The sequence below is a fragment of the Vicia villosa genome, linkage group LG1 (assembly GCF_029867415.1).
Source record: "Vicia villosa cultivar HV-30 ecotype Madison, WI linkage group LG1, Vvil1.0, whole genome shotgun sequence".
Classification (NCBI taxonomy): Eukaryota; Viridiplantae; Streptophyta; class Magnoliopsida; order Fabales; family Fabaceae; genus Vicia; species Vicia villosa.
The window spans coordinates 162,288,992-162,304,568 of NC_081180.1; the positions used below are offsets into that span (position 1 = coordinate 162,288,992).

At 27.3% G+C, this 15,577-nt stretch overlaps 2 long non-coding RNA genes across 5 annotated transcripts; both read right to left on the reverse strand.

Moving 5' to 3' along the window:
- Positions 1–4,288: 4,288 nt before the first annotated feature.
- Positions 4,289–6,464, reverse strand: LOC131619824 (uncharacterized). 2 transcript variants are annotated; one of them, XR_009288966.1, is made up of 5 exons: positions 6,270–6,464; positions 5,604–5,716; positions 5,425–5,523; positions 5,103–5,235; positions 4,290–4,538 (listed from the first exon to the last, which is right to left on the reverse strand). It is a non-coding gene; the product is annotated as an uncharacterized LOC131619824 (long non-coding RNA). The 2 variants fall into 2 exon arrangements; XR_009288965.1 differs by having other exon boundaries at positions 4,289–4,538; positions 5,425–5,716.
- A 5,240-nt stretch (positions 6,465–11,704) lies between these two features.
- Positions 11,705–15,087, reverse strand: LOC131619829 (uncharacterized). 3 transcript variants are annotated; one of them, XR_009288969.1, is made up of 8 exons: positions 14,273–14,601; positions 14,129–14,192; positions 13,169–13,287; positions 13,024–13,097; positions 12,843–12,942; positions 12,495–12,565; positions 12,298–12,405; positions 11,705–11,992 (listed from the first exon to the last, which is right to left on the reverse strand). It is a non-coding gene; the product is annotated as an uncharacterized LOC131619829 (long non-coding RNA). The 3 variants fall into 3 exon arrangements; XR_009288968.1 differs by lacking the exon at positions 14,273–14,601 and adding an exon at positions 14,619–15,087 and having other exon boundaries at positions 11,705–12,405; XR_009288967.1 differs by having other exon boundaries at positions 11,705–12,405.
- Between the last annotated feature and the right edge of the window lie 490 nt (positions 15,088–15,577).

The following is a 15,577-nucleotide window of genomic DNA, read 5'->3' on the forward strand; positions in this document are numbered from 1 at the left end:
CTTTTCTGACTCTATTTAAATCATACAATAGAATCAAGTAAGATGAATTCTTTGGCAAGTTTACCATGTGTCATCTTCTTAGAGGTGTTATCATTTTAAAACTTGCTATTCATTATTCATTAATTGACTATTTCAAATTCCTTACTCGAGTTCCGCAATTTTTGTGGCTAAATAATAATTCAACTAGTAGGAAACTCGTGCTATCGCACGGGTCTGGTCGAGGTTTCACATTACATGTATCCAAATATCACTTGTAAAATTCTTTTATATAAATCAACCATATATAAATTATTAAATATGACATCATATTAACTTATAATCATTTATCAAAATTTAATTCATGTGTTTGGAATATCAAATATAATATAACTTATTTTGCAGTTTATAAATATTCACGTAATTTCAATTATATACTAATAATATGTACCAAGTTTTAAGTATTGATTCATATTTGTAATAAATCGTACAATTATTTTTATAACTTCAATTTTAAAAAACAATAGCAAAAGAAATAGTTAAAAGATAGACATTAAAATGATCAGTCAATAAATGATATCTCATAGATACATCCACATCGACCCGTCAATTATTTTTATATCTTCAAATTTATAAAAGAATCCATCAATAGCAGATATCTCATAGATACGTTCACATCTACCCGTCAATTCAGATGAGTTTTATATCTTCAAATTTATAAAAGAATCCATCAATAGCAGATATCTCATAGATACGTTCACATCTACCCGTCAATTCAGATGAGTTTACCAATTCCAGTTGAATCCAGATGAGTTAATTCTAAAAATTTATTAAATCTATTTGAGATATTAGTCCATTTTTCCAAACCTAAAATGTATCGCAACTCCCGTCAAATGCTTAAGAGTTTCTATATTTAATGTATATTCTTATAATATAAAATAATATATAATTTTATAAGTTTAAAAAATATAATTTTAATTAAGAAATTAAACATAGTTAGAGAATAAAATTTATTAAACATATTTGAGATATTAGCTCATTTTTTCAAACCTAAAATGTATGACATCTCCCGTCAAATATTAAAAGTTTCTACGTTTAATGTATACTTAAAATATTTAAAAATTAAACAAATAATAAAAATATGAGTATGTTAATAGAGTAATTAGATCTTGAATATGTACAATTATAAAAAAATAGAAATTTAAAATCTATGTATGGTAAATAATATATATTTATTCTCATATATTTAAAATAATCACATTAAGTAGTCTCAATTGGATAGTGTAATAAATATAAAATCTCAAATTTAAAATACTTTGTAACTTATTTCCGTTTATAAAAACAATCGTAGATTATTCAATTTATAAAACTAACTATATTAATAAATCTTTATCTTTTATCATTATTTTTTATGATTACCATTTATCATTAAATTTTCATGACTATCGATTAACATATTTTAACATGATTACAATAATGAAGTTAATTTGAAAAAATTCTGAGAAGTTTTAGTTATTTCATAAGTTTACAAAAATTACAAAATCTCAATTGATTTTGTTTTGTTTTATTAACCTTTATATAAAAATCTAAATAATTTCAAAATATATTATATCTCAAATAAGGATCTAAATAATTACAAAATAACTTTTATTAAATATAATGATAAATTAAATATTTAACCTTAGTAAGTATTATTACATTAAGTTAAAAATACAACTCTTAAATTACTTTAGAAAAAATATTTTAAATTGAAAAACTAAATTATTGTTTACACTTCCAAATTTTGCAAGTACATTTTTTTGACATGTGGCCTGCTTCAATTTTATAAAACAGTAACAAAAGAAATAGTTAAAAGATAAATATTAAAATAATCAGTCAATAGCAGATATCTCATAGATACGTTCACATCTACCCGTCAATTTAGATGAGTTTACCAATTCCAGTTAAATCCAAATGAGTTAATTCTAAAAATTTATTAAACCTATGTGAGATATTAGTCCATTTTTTCAAACCTAAAATGTATCACAACTCCCGTCAAATGCTTAAGAGTTTCTACATTTAAAGTATATTATTATAATATAAAAAATATAATTGTATAGGTTTTAAAAATATAATTTTAATTAAGAAATTAAACATAGTTAGAGAATAAAATTTATTAAACCTATTTGAGATATTAGCTCATTTTTTTCAAACCTAAAATGTATGACATCTCCCGTCAAATATTAAAAGTTAAAATATTTAAAAATTAAACAAATAATAAAAATGTGAATATGTTAATAGAGTAATTAGATCTTGAATATGTACAATTATAAAAAAAATAGAAATTTAAAACCTATGTATGATAAATAATACTCCCTCCGTTCCTTTTTAAGTGTCGTTTTAGAAGAATTTTTTTGTTCCTATTTAAGTGTCGTTTTATAATTTAATGTTATAATTTGTCATTTATACCCTTATTTTCTCAATAACTCCACCTCAATTTTTTCAATTAATTATTGGAAAAAAAGAGTGTATGATTGAATTCATTTAGAAAGAGAAAAATAAATAGGGATATAATAGGAAAAGTAACTCTAATAATCCACTATCTTGGTTGAAAAGCTTTTTGCTAAAACGACACTTAAAAAGGAACGGAGGGAGTATATATTTATTCTCATATATTTAAAATAATCACATTAAATTTTATTTTTTATTTTTTATGATTATCATTTATCATTAAATTTTCATGACTACCCATTAACATATTTTTAACATGATTACAATTATGAAGTTAATTTGAAAAAATTCTGAGAAGTTTTAGTTATTTCATACGTTTACAGAATCTCAATTGATTTTGTTTTGTTTTATTAACCTTTCTATAAAAGTCTAAATAATTTCAAAATAAATTTTATCTCAAATAAGGATCTAAATAATTACAAAATAATTTTTATTTTTATATTTTTATAATGAAAAACTAAATATTTAACTTTGGTATAAAATAATTATAAGTTGTAGTAAAAAGTAATAAATTTTATCTCTATTGATTTTGATTTGTTTTTATTAACATTTTTCTAAAATCTAAATGATTACAAAATATATTTTATGTCAATTTAGAACTTTTAATTTTATTAAAAAACTTAAATAAAAACAAAAATTAGTAGTATAAGCAAATTAGTTGTATTATAAATAAATTTTAAATTAATAATTATGTAAAATTATTTAGTTTTCAATTCAATAATAATAATAATTTCATTCAATTGAATTTAAAAGGTAGACTTTTTTAAATCTTAAATTATTATTATTGAATTGAAAGCTAAATAATTTTTCATAATTATTAATTTAAAATTTATTTATAATACAACTAATTTGCTTATATCTGAAATTTGTTTAAAATTTTTTAAAATTTATTTAAATTTTTTTAATAATATAAATTTTAGAATTTTTTAAATTAAGAAGAATTAAATATAAATTTTTTAAATTTTAAAAGATAATAATAAAAATAATGTAAACCTCGACTTAGAAATCAAATTTTGAGTTTTTTTTAGGAACTTTTTATAACGTTCTACACATGTCTTCAAAATAATCATTCAAAAATACACCTTGATTTAACATGATGGACTAAAATTACATGCATAAAAATTTTATAGCAACTAAAATATATTATTTTTTTAATAGAGACTGAAAATGAAAGTTGAGATATTTATAGGAAGCAAAAATATATTTAACCCATAATTTTAAATTTTTTTATTAGATTAAATTTTTTAATTTAATTAAAGAACAAAATGTATAATTAAAAATAACAAAAAAATTGAAGATTTCCTTATTCAACATTTTGATTCAATAAAAACATTGAAATTAAGCCAAATATATAAAAAAAACTAAGCTATATAGGTCGATTATTTATTATCAAATATTTATCAAATTAATTATTATCACAAACATCTGCAGATTTCATTATCAAACATTAGCACCACTAAGTATGTTGATTATTAGAAAGCTATATGTGCTATTTGGTTGGTCTGCCACTTTTTGGTTTGCAACTTTACATTTAATTGCTTCTTCACTCAATGCTCTTCAATAGAAAACAGTTACAATTGAGCCATATCAATCAATAGTGTATCAATTACAATGGATCAATATTTATTCATTCAATTAATTACAGCATGAATATTCTAAACAATGAGGAAAAATCGTATAAAGAATCAAAATAGAATGAAAAGATGTCCCATGTATACAAAAATGAAAACAAAGTTAAAAATAATCAAAATAGAATCAAAAGATGTCCCATGTATACAAAAATGAAAACAAAGTTAAAAGTTGAACAATGTATTAAACATAAGTAGAAATCACCATACGATTTTTGACTTTTGGTGTTTTCCTTATTATCCCATGATTATAGGTCTTACAACAACAGCACAACAAAATCATTAAAGGCAACAAAAACAAAACAACCATTATAGAAGCCACATAGATTATTCCATATACTGTCAAAGCAATAGCTATAGCCAAAAGCATCCATGACAGAACATCGTTAATGATTGCAGCGGAAAGAGCAACCCTTCCCAACTTTGAGTTGTCCGCTTTTAACTCTGCAAGGATTCCAGAAAGAACAGGACATTCAGTGACTAAAGAACATCACCAAGAATTAACACAAAAGAAACGGTCGAGAATAACGCTCTCGTTCTGAATGGTAACACCATACCATAAACTGCAACAGTGACTTTCTACCTTTCATTCATCCATACTCCAACCAAGAATAGAAAATATAAAAGACCAACATTTGCTATTGACTCAAACATTATCACACTTCTTAGAAGAAAAACTGCATCAGCAAATGTATAAGACATACCTTCAAACTAATCAAAAACCCATAAATTAACTCTCAATCAACAAACTTTAAAAGCTTTTGAAACATAACAAAAGAATAAACTTTTTGCAGGTAAAATATGCCATTGTTTCATGTATCAATAAGAGACACAATCAAATCTCCATCAAATAAAAACATCATTTTCAATCTGCATAAAGAACAGACTAACTGTCGCATAAAATTTTATTACTAATGGAAATGTGATACAATGGTTTATTACTAACAGTAACTACAGTTCTGTTAGAGACAACAACATAGATAAGTTAATAAATACAAATATATATACCTTTTTCTGCCAGGTGCGAGTAGATTGGTATAACTCTTTGTCCATTTTCTGACCAACTTCGTTCTTGCTACCCATTGAATCACTTTCATTTTATCAGATTATTACAAAGACAGCTACTCCCTGCAAGAATTGACTACAATCACAAACCACAAATTAACCTCAACATATTAAATCAACTAATTAATCAAATAAATACTACTTCAAATTAATAATTCAGAAAGTAAAAACCACGACTTTAGGTAAAAAATTGTGTGACCAAAACATGAGAAGTGTAAAGATCAAAACTTTTTTTTATATGAAATGAATATAAGAATATGGTTACCTGTTCTTGGTCCCAAAAACACAGGATTTGTATGGAGACAATGACTTTGGATTTATAGATATGCAACCCGGATTAGTAGATGGACAGGGTATAATTTTCCTGCAAGAGACTCGTTGAAGCAAAAATACAAACATGTACCATGCAATAATCCAAGTTAGAATTATGCAGCTAAATAGAACCTGACAAAAACTTTTCAGCCTATAAATTTTCTAACAGTTTGGTTAGAGTCACGCGGTGTTAATGCGTGTTTACGGAGGCGATTGAGCAGTCCATCATAATAAGCCCTTTCCAACTGCATAAACAAATATCTTTGTGTGAGCCTCCAAAAGAGAAACTTGTAAAGAAAATCATAAAACTCATTCAAATTAAGATAGATATTAGATTCACATTTAAATTGAAAACTTCTACTCATGTGTATAAATGATAAAAAAAAATGGCAAACTTATACTCATGTGCTGAAACGGAAAACTTATACTTATGTGTAGAAACGATAAAAAATGGCAAACTTATACTCTATGGTTTCAGATCTGGTTGTAGCTTTCACAACACAAACCTTGCATTTTATTGGAGGGGCCTTGATGCATATGGTCAGCGGCAGTTGACGCAGATATGTTGGCGACGGAGGCATAGGTGTTATTTTTTACAGCGGCGGCTCCGACGGTGGTGGTTTGCAACAGATGTGTCAAAGAAATACTGATTTTGCAAAAGAGAAAGGTTGTTGTTGTGTTTGTAATTGAGAATAAGAGTGTGAGTGTGAATCTAAGAGTGATGGTTTGGGATGGAAAGAGAAAAGGAATCGGTGACTATGGTAAAGAAGAGAAGTAGAGTGAAATATGGTGTAGTACCTTGCAACGGCTTCGCTTTCGAAGTTGGTGATGGAATCAGTGCGGTTTCGTGTTTTTGCGTTAGGGTTTGTGTCCCATCCTTCACCTTTCTCAATTAGCCATGGGTTATGGATTCAGAGCTTCAAAGCTTAAAACAAATTTGTGGTTAATAAAAGGGTTCAGAGAGAAAAGGGGAGGATCACAAAGAGAGAGAGAATAGTTCTGGTGCTTTGTGGTTAATAAAATTTTGCTTCTTAAAATTGTAGAATAGTTCAATTACCCGTGTAACTTTTCAGCTCAATGAGACCTTTCAGTCCTCAATGCACCATTAAGTTGCTTAGATATTTAAACCCAATTATATTCTCAATGCAACTTTTGACATTATTTCACCTATAATATAAAATAATATTATATAAAATAGATTAAAAAAAGGAAAAACCAAATAAATAAAAATGAAATCAACCAATCAAAAAGTGACACAATAGATAGCATTTAATGTCAAATGAATATGGTGGCTTCATTTATCAAAAGGACAAATTTACCCATGGAATTTGAACGGTTTTAGTTATTTAATCAGAGGGCTTAAAGTGTAATTATCAGGTACTTTACTTTTTATATATTATAATAGATGTTAATTTTTTTGTTTTCCAATTATTTATATGGCTTTTGGTATTTCTTATACATATAATCCAAGCAATTCATTGATTATGCCCATATATTAAACCTTTTGGATTTTCGAATAACTTTTAGTTTCTAACCTCTTACAGTATAAACCCTAATGTTTTGCCTTCATAGTCTCACATTTACATCTTTCACCAAGTACACAGTAAGCCTTTCATTTTTTCTTTTTTATGTCTAAACCATATGATTCATTCGTAAAACGTCTCCATGCCCTAACATCTTTTGTTTTTCGTATTAATCAGGAGGCAATGTTGCGCAAATTCGATTTTAGATATTAATAACAATTATAATAATTAACATTTATCAACCTAATAAAAATAAAAATGATATTAAATTAACAGTCCCAAATTATTAATCATATAAATAATAATATTTCCAAAATTAATATATAATGATAATAATATCTCTAAAAAAATTTACGGCTAAATAAATTGACAGGTTAACTTTTTCTTTGCATTTGTCATGATATCACGTTTTTATATTTTCTGTCAATACAAATGATTCTAAAATGCACTACCATTTACTTATGTCATTAAAACCTAGGGGTGGCAAAGCGGGCCCGGCCCGCGGCAAAAGCCCGTTTTACCCGCACTTTTTTGCGGGACGGGGTAGGTTTTAGGTCCGCTCCCTTTAGTGTGCCCGCCCCGCCCTGTTTTTTTGCGGGCATGAGCTTTTTCATACAATTTTACTATTTTTAGGCCTAAAAGGTTAAATCCCGCGGGCTTTCTCCGTCCCGTCCTCACTTTTTGCGGGGCGGGACAAGGTTTTAGACCCGCACACTCAAATATGCCCGCCCCGTTTTTTCGCGGGCTTTTGCGTGGCGGGCCTAAACGGGGCGGGCATGCCCGTTTGCCACCCCTATTAAAACCTATGAAATTTTAATTTTACACCAATGAAATATTTGTAATTAGTTCAATTAAATAGACAATTTTTTAGTAGATAATTAATGTAATTTGTGGTAAAAAAAATATGATTTTTTCAATAAAGAAATTATTAACAATTTTAATTATATATTAAATTAATAGAATGTTTTATTTCTTAATAATCTAACCAAAATCATTACACTACAAAATACTTATTTAGGTAAGAAAATCCTCTTATATTATTTTCTACAACTTGCATTATACAGTGAATTGAAGATTATCCACCTACTTTGCATGATGAAGTTTCTATATTGGATCACATAGAAAATAACGGTGCACTTTACAAAACATTTTAGTAATTGTAAAAGATTTGTTTCGTTTTTTTTCTTCACATTTACAGTCTTTATAAATATATAATTTTATGCCCTTTAATTGTTATTTTATGCCTTTAATTGTTATTTAGATAATTTATTTTTATTTCCAATATAATAAATAAAAATAAATATTTATTTAATTTTTAATATAAATTATCTTAAAATAATCGAGATATTATTAATTTAGCTATTTAAAAATAACTATAACTATAAATATTTATTTACTCACAACGGGTCTATACATAAAATAAATGATTATTTTTTCACCAATTTTTTATAACTTAATATAATATAATAAGTTACTCATTATTTATTTTAAACAAATAAATAATTAGACTTGGTACAAATATTTGACATATTTAAAGTATAATGTTTTTGAGAATTTAACATTAATAAAAACGATTTAGGTATATTCATCACAGTGAAAATTATTTAGTTGAAATGTATAAATAAAAACGGATCATTATTAATTAATAGTTTTAATTATTTATTTTGACCCCATTTATAGCTATTTATTCAACTTCTTAATATTATGAATATCATTTATAATAATGCACAAATCATATATATATATATATATATATATATATATATATATATATATATATATATATATATATATATATATATATATATATATATATATATATATATATATATATATATATATATATATATAGGGAGCATATCAAGTGAGAGCATTAATAAATGAGAGATGAGAGGAATAAATATCAATTATTAGATTCATCAAGAGAGAGAAATTAATAGTCACATTAATGTCTTATCATTCTCTCTCTTGATAAATCTAATGGTTGATATTAATTCCTCTCATCTCTCATTTAAAAATGCTCTCACTTGATATGCTTCCTATATATATATACTAGTAGAAGACCCGTGCGTCCGCACGGGTAATTCAAATCTTAAGATGCATAATGTATTACAAACGCAAAAAAAAAGTTAAAAATTCGAATGAGGAATGTTAATTTAAGATTAACAAAATATAATATAGATGAAATAAATCTATATATAGTAGCTATCTTAAAAAAAAAACATGAAAATTCAATAGTCATTCATATCTTAGGTAAATTGACAAGAGTAGATTGTTGGTGATATACAATTGTTATTGATTAATTATAATTTATTTAAATGCACTTATAATATACAATGATATTTTTTTATAAAAGTAATACACAATAATCACATCAAATGAATTTTCTATAAATTGTTTTCAAATATTAGAATAGGTAAAGGTAACCAATCATGAAAATTAGACAATGAAAGTGAATTTTATCAATCAAGTAGTTTTGAACAATATTTACTAAATAAAGATCAAATAACTAATTAATTAACTTATAGTTATGTTATACTTCAAATAGTTCAAGTTATAGTTAACATAAAAAGCATAACTACCTCAAACAATATAAATACATCAAGAAATATTCTATGGTATTGTTTTACTGGATCCGTTAGTAAAATATTTCAAAGAAACAATAAAGTTCACACCAGCAGGCATCAAGAAACAGTAAACAGAACATATAGTACAATGTGAGTGAAGTTAACTACTCAAGCTCTGACATAGAACTTCTTACAAATGAGTTCATCTTAAAATTGGGCAAAACAACCCTTCAATAAATGGAAACTACAAGCGGTTCAGAAACCATTTTTCAAGTGAAAACCAAAAAAGATTTAGATGTAGTAAATCACCGACATGATAAATCTAATGTCAAGTAACTATAAATATTTACAATTTTAAATATTTATAACATTTTCAGTGGCGGAGTTAGAGAAATTTTTTTGAGTGGCCATAAAAAAATAAGTCAAACAAATAAAAATAAATATATAAATTATAATATTCAAAATATTTATGTTTAATACTTTTTCTTATTATAGTTAACCTCGTGATTCATTTTGTTTTAATTTAATAAAATTTCATATTGATCCACTCTTCAAAATGTTTAATTTTAATTTTCTTTTTTTGTCGTTATTTAGACGAAAAATATTAAAATGATGTCTTAAAAAATTAAAATATCAATGTAATACTTTTTTAAAGTTTTGAATCAAAATATTTTTTAAAAAAATTAAGAGATTAAAATGAACTTAAAATCAACATACAAGACAAAAAAATATTATCCTAAATAAATAAAGATAATAACATCTAAATCCTATTATACAATAAATTTTTAAAATTGTGTCACTTATTAATTTATTAAGAATGAACTTTAGCATTATATTATGATTATATTTTTGTATATTTCAATCACGGAATTGAGATCTAAAAAATGGTGTACTATAATTAATTTTTTTTTATTGTGAGGTTTGTTAAAAAAAATCATTTTTCCTTTTATAATATATAGTAGTAACTATTCACGAAATGATTGAATCTACATACTACTCTGATTGTCCTACACGCTACTCTTCCAATTTTAATGATAAATTAATTTAGAACCACTCTACATTGCATGTTGTTGTTATTTAACTTAATATTATAATAGCAAGTCATAAACAATTTAGAACCATTTTTCCTTTTCTTCTCTTCCTGTCTGTGCATTTCTTTGCACATTGGGCAATGATTCAACCAGCTGTGCATTCCTTCGAAATCCTTTGGTGAGCCAAACTATATTTGCTACAATCAACCTAGCTCCACATACAACTGTATCGCCAGCTGGTGTAGCATTCGACATAATTGCAGATGTTTGCCCCTAAAAGAAGAAATATTATACCCATTTATGATGTTAAATTGAATATTAAGCTTAGAGTATAAGTAGGGGACCAATTCTTCAGCTGATAAACACAAGTACAATTGAAAGAAAAGAGTTTTAAAGTTTAAAGGGATATAATTGTTCAAACACATGACCATATATCCAATCTCAGAACTCCAAAATGTTTGAAACTCCATGTAATAGTCGAAGATCTATTGACCCTTTCCATGAAGCATCATCTTCTGCCATATTGCCAACATTAAAAATAGAAAGTAATGAAGCGTTTCAGGACACAATCAATAACATTTGTCTTTCCTCTTAAACATACTCGCAAACTTTTACTCCAATTCAGATTAATTATAAGTGATGAATGAATATAAAGAACTAAACAGTAACCAAAAATGTACTCCCTCCGTCCCACAATGAGTGACCCATTTGGAATAAAATGATGTCCCAAAATGAATGACCCATTTCAATTTCCAATACACTTTTTCCAATTTTACCCTCTAATTAATAAAAGTTTCATCATTTCCAATACATAATAGGGGTAGTATAGTAAAAATATCATTATCTCTCTTACTTTTAACCACTTTTCTTAAACTGTGTGAAATGGTGGGCTGGGTCACTCATTGTGGGACGGGGGGAGTATAAGTTTTTTCTGGAATTGTTGAGAATAAAGAAGCATTTCTTCCTTTTCTCCACGAGATTGAAGCATTGTTCTGCAATTTATTCATCAGGCAGTTTACTCATCAACCAAACAAATATGATATTTATAGATAGATATATGTACGTATACATCGATTTATAGAGATAAAATCAATGTAAGTAACTTGCCTTGGTGTCATTTCTAGGAATCTAAGATGTGTTTGAATATTCATCTGCTCCTCAATTAAAGAAGAAATTAGGCCTGCCATATGTATAAAAATCAAGTTAGGAAGAATATAAGCTGCAGGATGAAAGTCAGTAGAAGGGTAAATCAATGTTTCTATCAACCAAAACATGCCTTGGTTTACCACCATATTTATTGTTGGCTTGAGAAAACTCTTCGCCAGCCAAGGATATGACAAATTCAGACCTTATCCTTGTTGATTGGTCAAATTGGGTCAAGCAACATGCTAGACACAACACTGAGCTCCATGCAAAAACGGGTAATAAACAGACTATCATATTCACAAACTATACAACTAAACTATAGAGTAAGTTATAAAGCACGGAAATGAATGGTGCTATAATATCAACATGCAGATCATTATATGAGCTGAATTTATCATATACTATCAACGGCTCATGCAAAAGAATGATAATACAACATATAAATTAAACCAAATACAAGAAATTAGAAAGCCAAAGCAAGTCAAAAGCAAAGTGTGGCTTTAAAGCAGCAGCGACGATGATGCATTTCACTGTTGAGATTCGTATTTGGAATTTTTACTTGAATCAGGGGCATGGTAATGGCCAAGCCGAGCCGCGACTGCGGGAGGCACAGTGTCTGACTGTGGTCTTGCTGGGACAACATTGTTATGATCCTTAATGTCATAGCCTGTTAAGGGCTCAAAGTATATGAGTATCAATATCAGCTTACAACCAATAAATTGGAGAACATTAATAATGAGATGAAAATAGACTTACAATCAGATTTCTTTCATTCCAATGTGAGTTTTCCCGGTCGAAAACAACACGGTAACCAGTCCTGAAGTTATCTGTAATCAACATCAAGAGCTGAGGAATTAGAATGAATATATATTACACATCATGCAGATTCATGCATCATTTCAATTCCGGAAGGTACAGTCAAAAGAAAACTCATATCTCAAGATAGTATAAGAGACTTATGTCCAATTATGTTCAGCTCAGCACTCTTGACCACTGCTAGACAATATACAAGTTCACTTTGTAGAAGTAATAAGGAAAAGAACATGTTTGTTATATGTATATCCCCATAGCTTAACAAACTTTAGATTCATAGATTTAAGGTACCTGCATAGAGATGATAATTATTGGATCATAAACAGCAAAGCGGCTCCCACCTCACATAGTTAAACTCATGCTAGGTAACAGGCTAGTATTTGCATCAGGACTGTCAAATTATAAGAAAGAATATTAAGATTGGAGTGAATTAACAAATGATTAAAATAAATAGTAGTATTAGTTTTATAACCTCATATCATAACAATATTCAAAAGGGATCCTTGAATCGGAAGGACGTCGTCAATCTTCCACTTGGGAATGAAACTGCAACATAATGAAATTTAAACATAACATCTTACAAAGAACCGAAAAAATAAACATAACATCTAACACACCCATCACGTTCCTTGACGGTCCAAATGTCGACTACATGAACCACAATTTTCCATACGTTTTGTTCTGGCAGCAAGTCGCAAATTGTTATATGAGGCCTTGACATGTTTGGAAGCAAGTTCTGTTTCAAAATTAAATAAAAATACAAATAATGTAATTTTGTATAGGGTTGATAATCAAATCACAGTTGGAATAAGGTAAACTATTGCTACAACTTACCAATAATATGATGTAAAAATACAAATAACATATTAAGTCAAGCTGTTAATGAAAACGGAAGGATGTAAAAAAACGAAAATACAAATAAAGAAGCATTTGTTCTGGGAAACGTTGATAGCATAACTTTTTGTTTCACAATATACCAACAAATGAAACCTCAAAAGTGTTAATACCCAACCGAGTTCTCAATAATTTGATCGGTAAAAAGAACACTTTTAACATAAAAAAATATTAACTTTCCTAAGGACTCCACATAAACAGAACAACAAAAAATCGAACCTTTCTTAGTTGATAACAACAAAACATAGTTAAGCAACTAATGAAACCTCAAATTTGTTAATACCTAACCCAGTTATGTGTTGATTTTGTATGGTAAAAGGTACACTTTTAACATAAAAACTGAATCATTCATAGGTGATATGTGAAAAACATAGTAAATATTATAAAAAAACACGATCTTTCTTATGGATTCCACATAAACAGAATGAAAACATACCCTAAATCAAACCCGGTTGAAAGAAAGCTCAAAACTTTGAATACCCAACCCCAAAAAATGAACTTCTATGGTAAAAGCAACACTTTTAACAAAAAAAAATTGAAACTTTCATAGTCGATAACAACAAAACATAGTTAACCATTTGGAGGAATCGAAAAACGGAAGGAAGACATTTAGGAAAGCGAAAACGGAGATTAAAACGAAATCGAAAAATAGAAGGAAGACATTTAGGAAATCGTTAGCTTACCAGAGGTGAAAGGATGATGATTTCTGGGTGCAACGATGATGGGAGTTCATTACTTTGATAGAACCTGCACCAAGAAATTTTTAATTAGAAACAGCAAAAAATATCTTGGGGGTAGAACCTGAACCAAGAAATAAAGTTTGTGACCATTGAATAAAGTTTTTCTTCATAACTTGCATGCCCATTGAATAAAGTTTTTCTTTTTTTGACAGACCACGCTTTCAACAATGTCAAGGGCTACAACTTTCATCAAAGATCTGTTCACCGACACAGAAAATCTTAAAGCAAGTCATTTATAACCATAGGAAACCGAAATCCCTTATCCACCGGAAATCCATATACAAACTCTATAACAACATCAAATTGAAATCATAACAGGGCTTAATGAAGAAGAACTCCAGAAAATCAGAACAGAAATCAATAACCTTAAAAATATAACAAAACAAAATTGAAATCATAGCACAAAGGACAAAAAAAAAGAACTCCATAAAACCTTAATGAGAGAAAACGGAACAGTTCGGCAGTGATGGTGAAGAAAATGAAGAAGAAGACGAAGAAGAGAAAAAGGGCATGGTTGGTATAGCGGTGGCTTTGGCGAGAAAACGGAGATATGACGGTGAGGAAGACTTTCGGCGCTTGCAGACCCTGTAATGAGAGAGAATGGTTGAGAAAGAATGAATGTGAAAGGGAAAAGAGAGAGAAATATTAAAAACAAAAGTGACCCAGCTTTGTATCCCGGGTAAAGATAAGTTCTTCATAATTCGTATTACACAATGGTTAAAGGAAATGATATTAAAATGGTGTTTGATAAAGTTATGAAAATTTGAAAATGGGGGTGCCACTTGGACTAATGGGTATATATGATTGGTTTATAAGAAGATTGATTTAGCAAATTACCAAAATGGGCAATTGTTAGTGTAATTTAAAAAAAGCAAAAGGGCAATTAAGGGTGTTAATAGGTATATTATAATCTTAGTTAGGTAGTTGATATATATATATATATATATATATATATATATATATATATATATATATATATATATATATATATATATATATATATAACGTTGCGCGACCCGCGGTCTTCCAAATAGATTTGATGTTTTTTTATCTTTTGATTTCCTTCTTCTGCAAGCTTCCAAATAGTTTTAATTATTATTTAATTGATAATACTCATATTTAATTTTATGGGAGACATTTAAAATATTAATTAATTAATTCAATTATATAAACGGGAATAAGTTACAAATATTTTTATAAGCATAAAAAAGTTTACTGTTGATACAATTATTATTATAAACTGTAATAAGTTAAAAATATTTTTATAAACGGGAAAATTCAACTGATGATACAATTATTTTTATAAACGAGAATAAGTTACAAATATTTTTATAAATGGGAAAAGTCAACTGTTAATACAATTATTTAACGAGTTAATTTTTTAAAAAACTT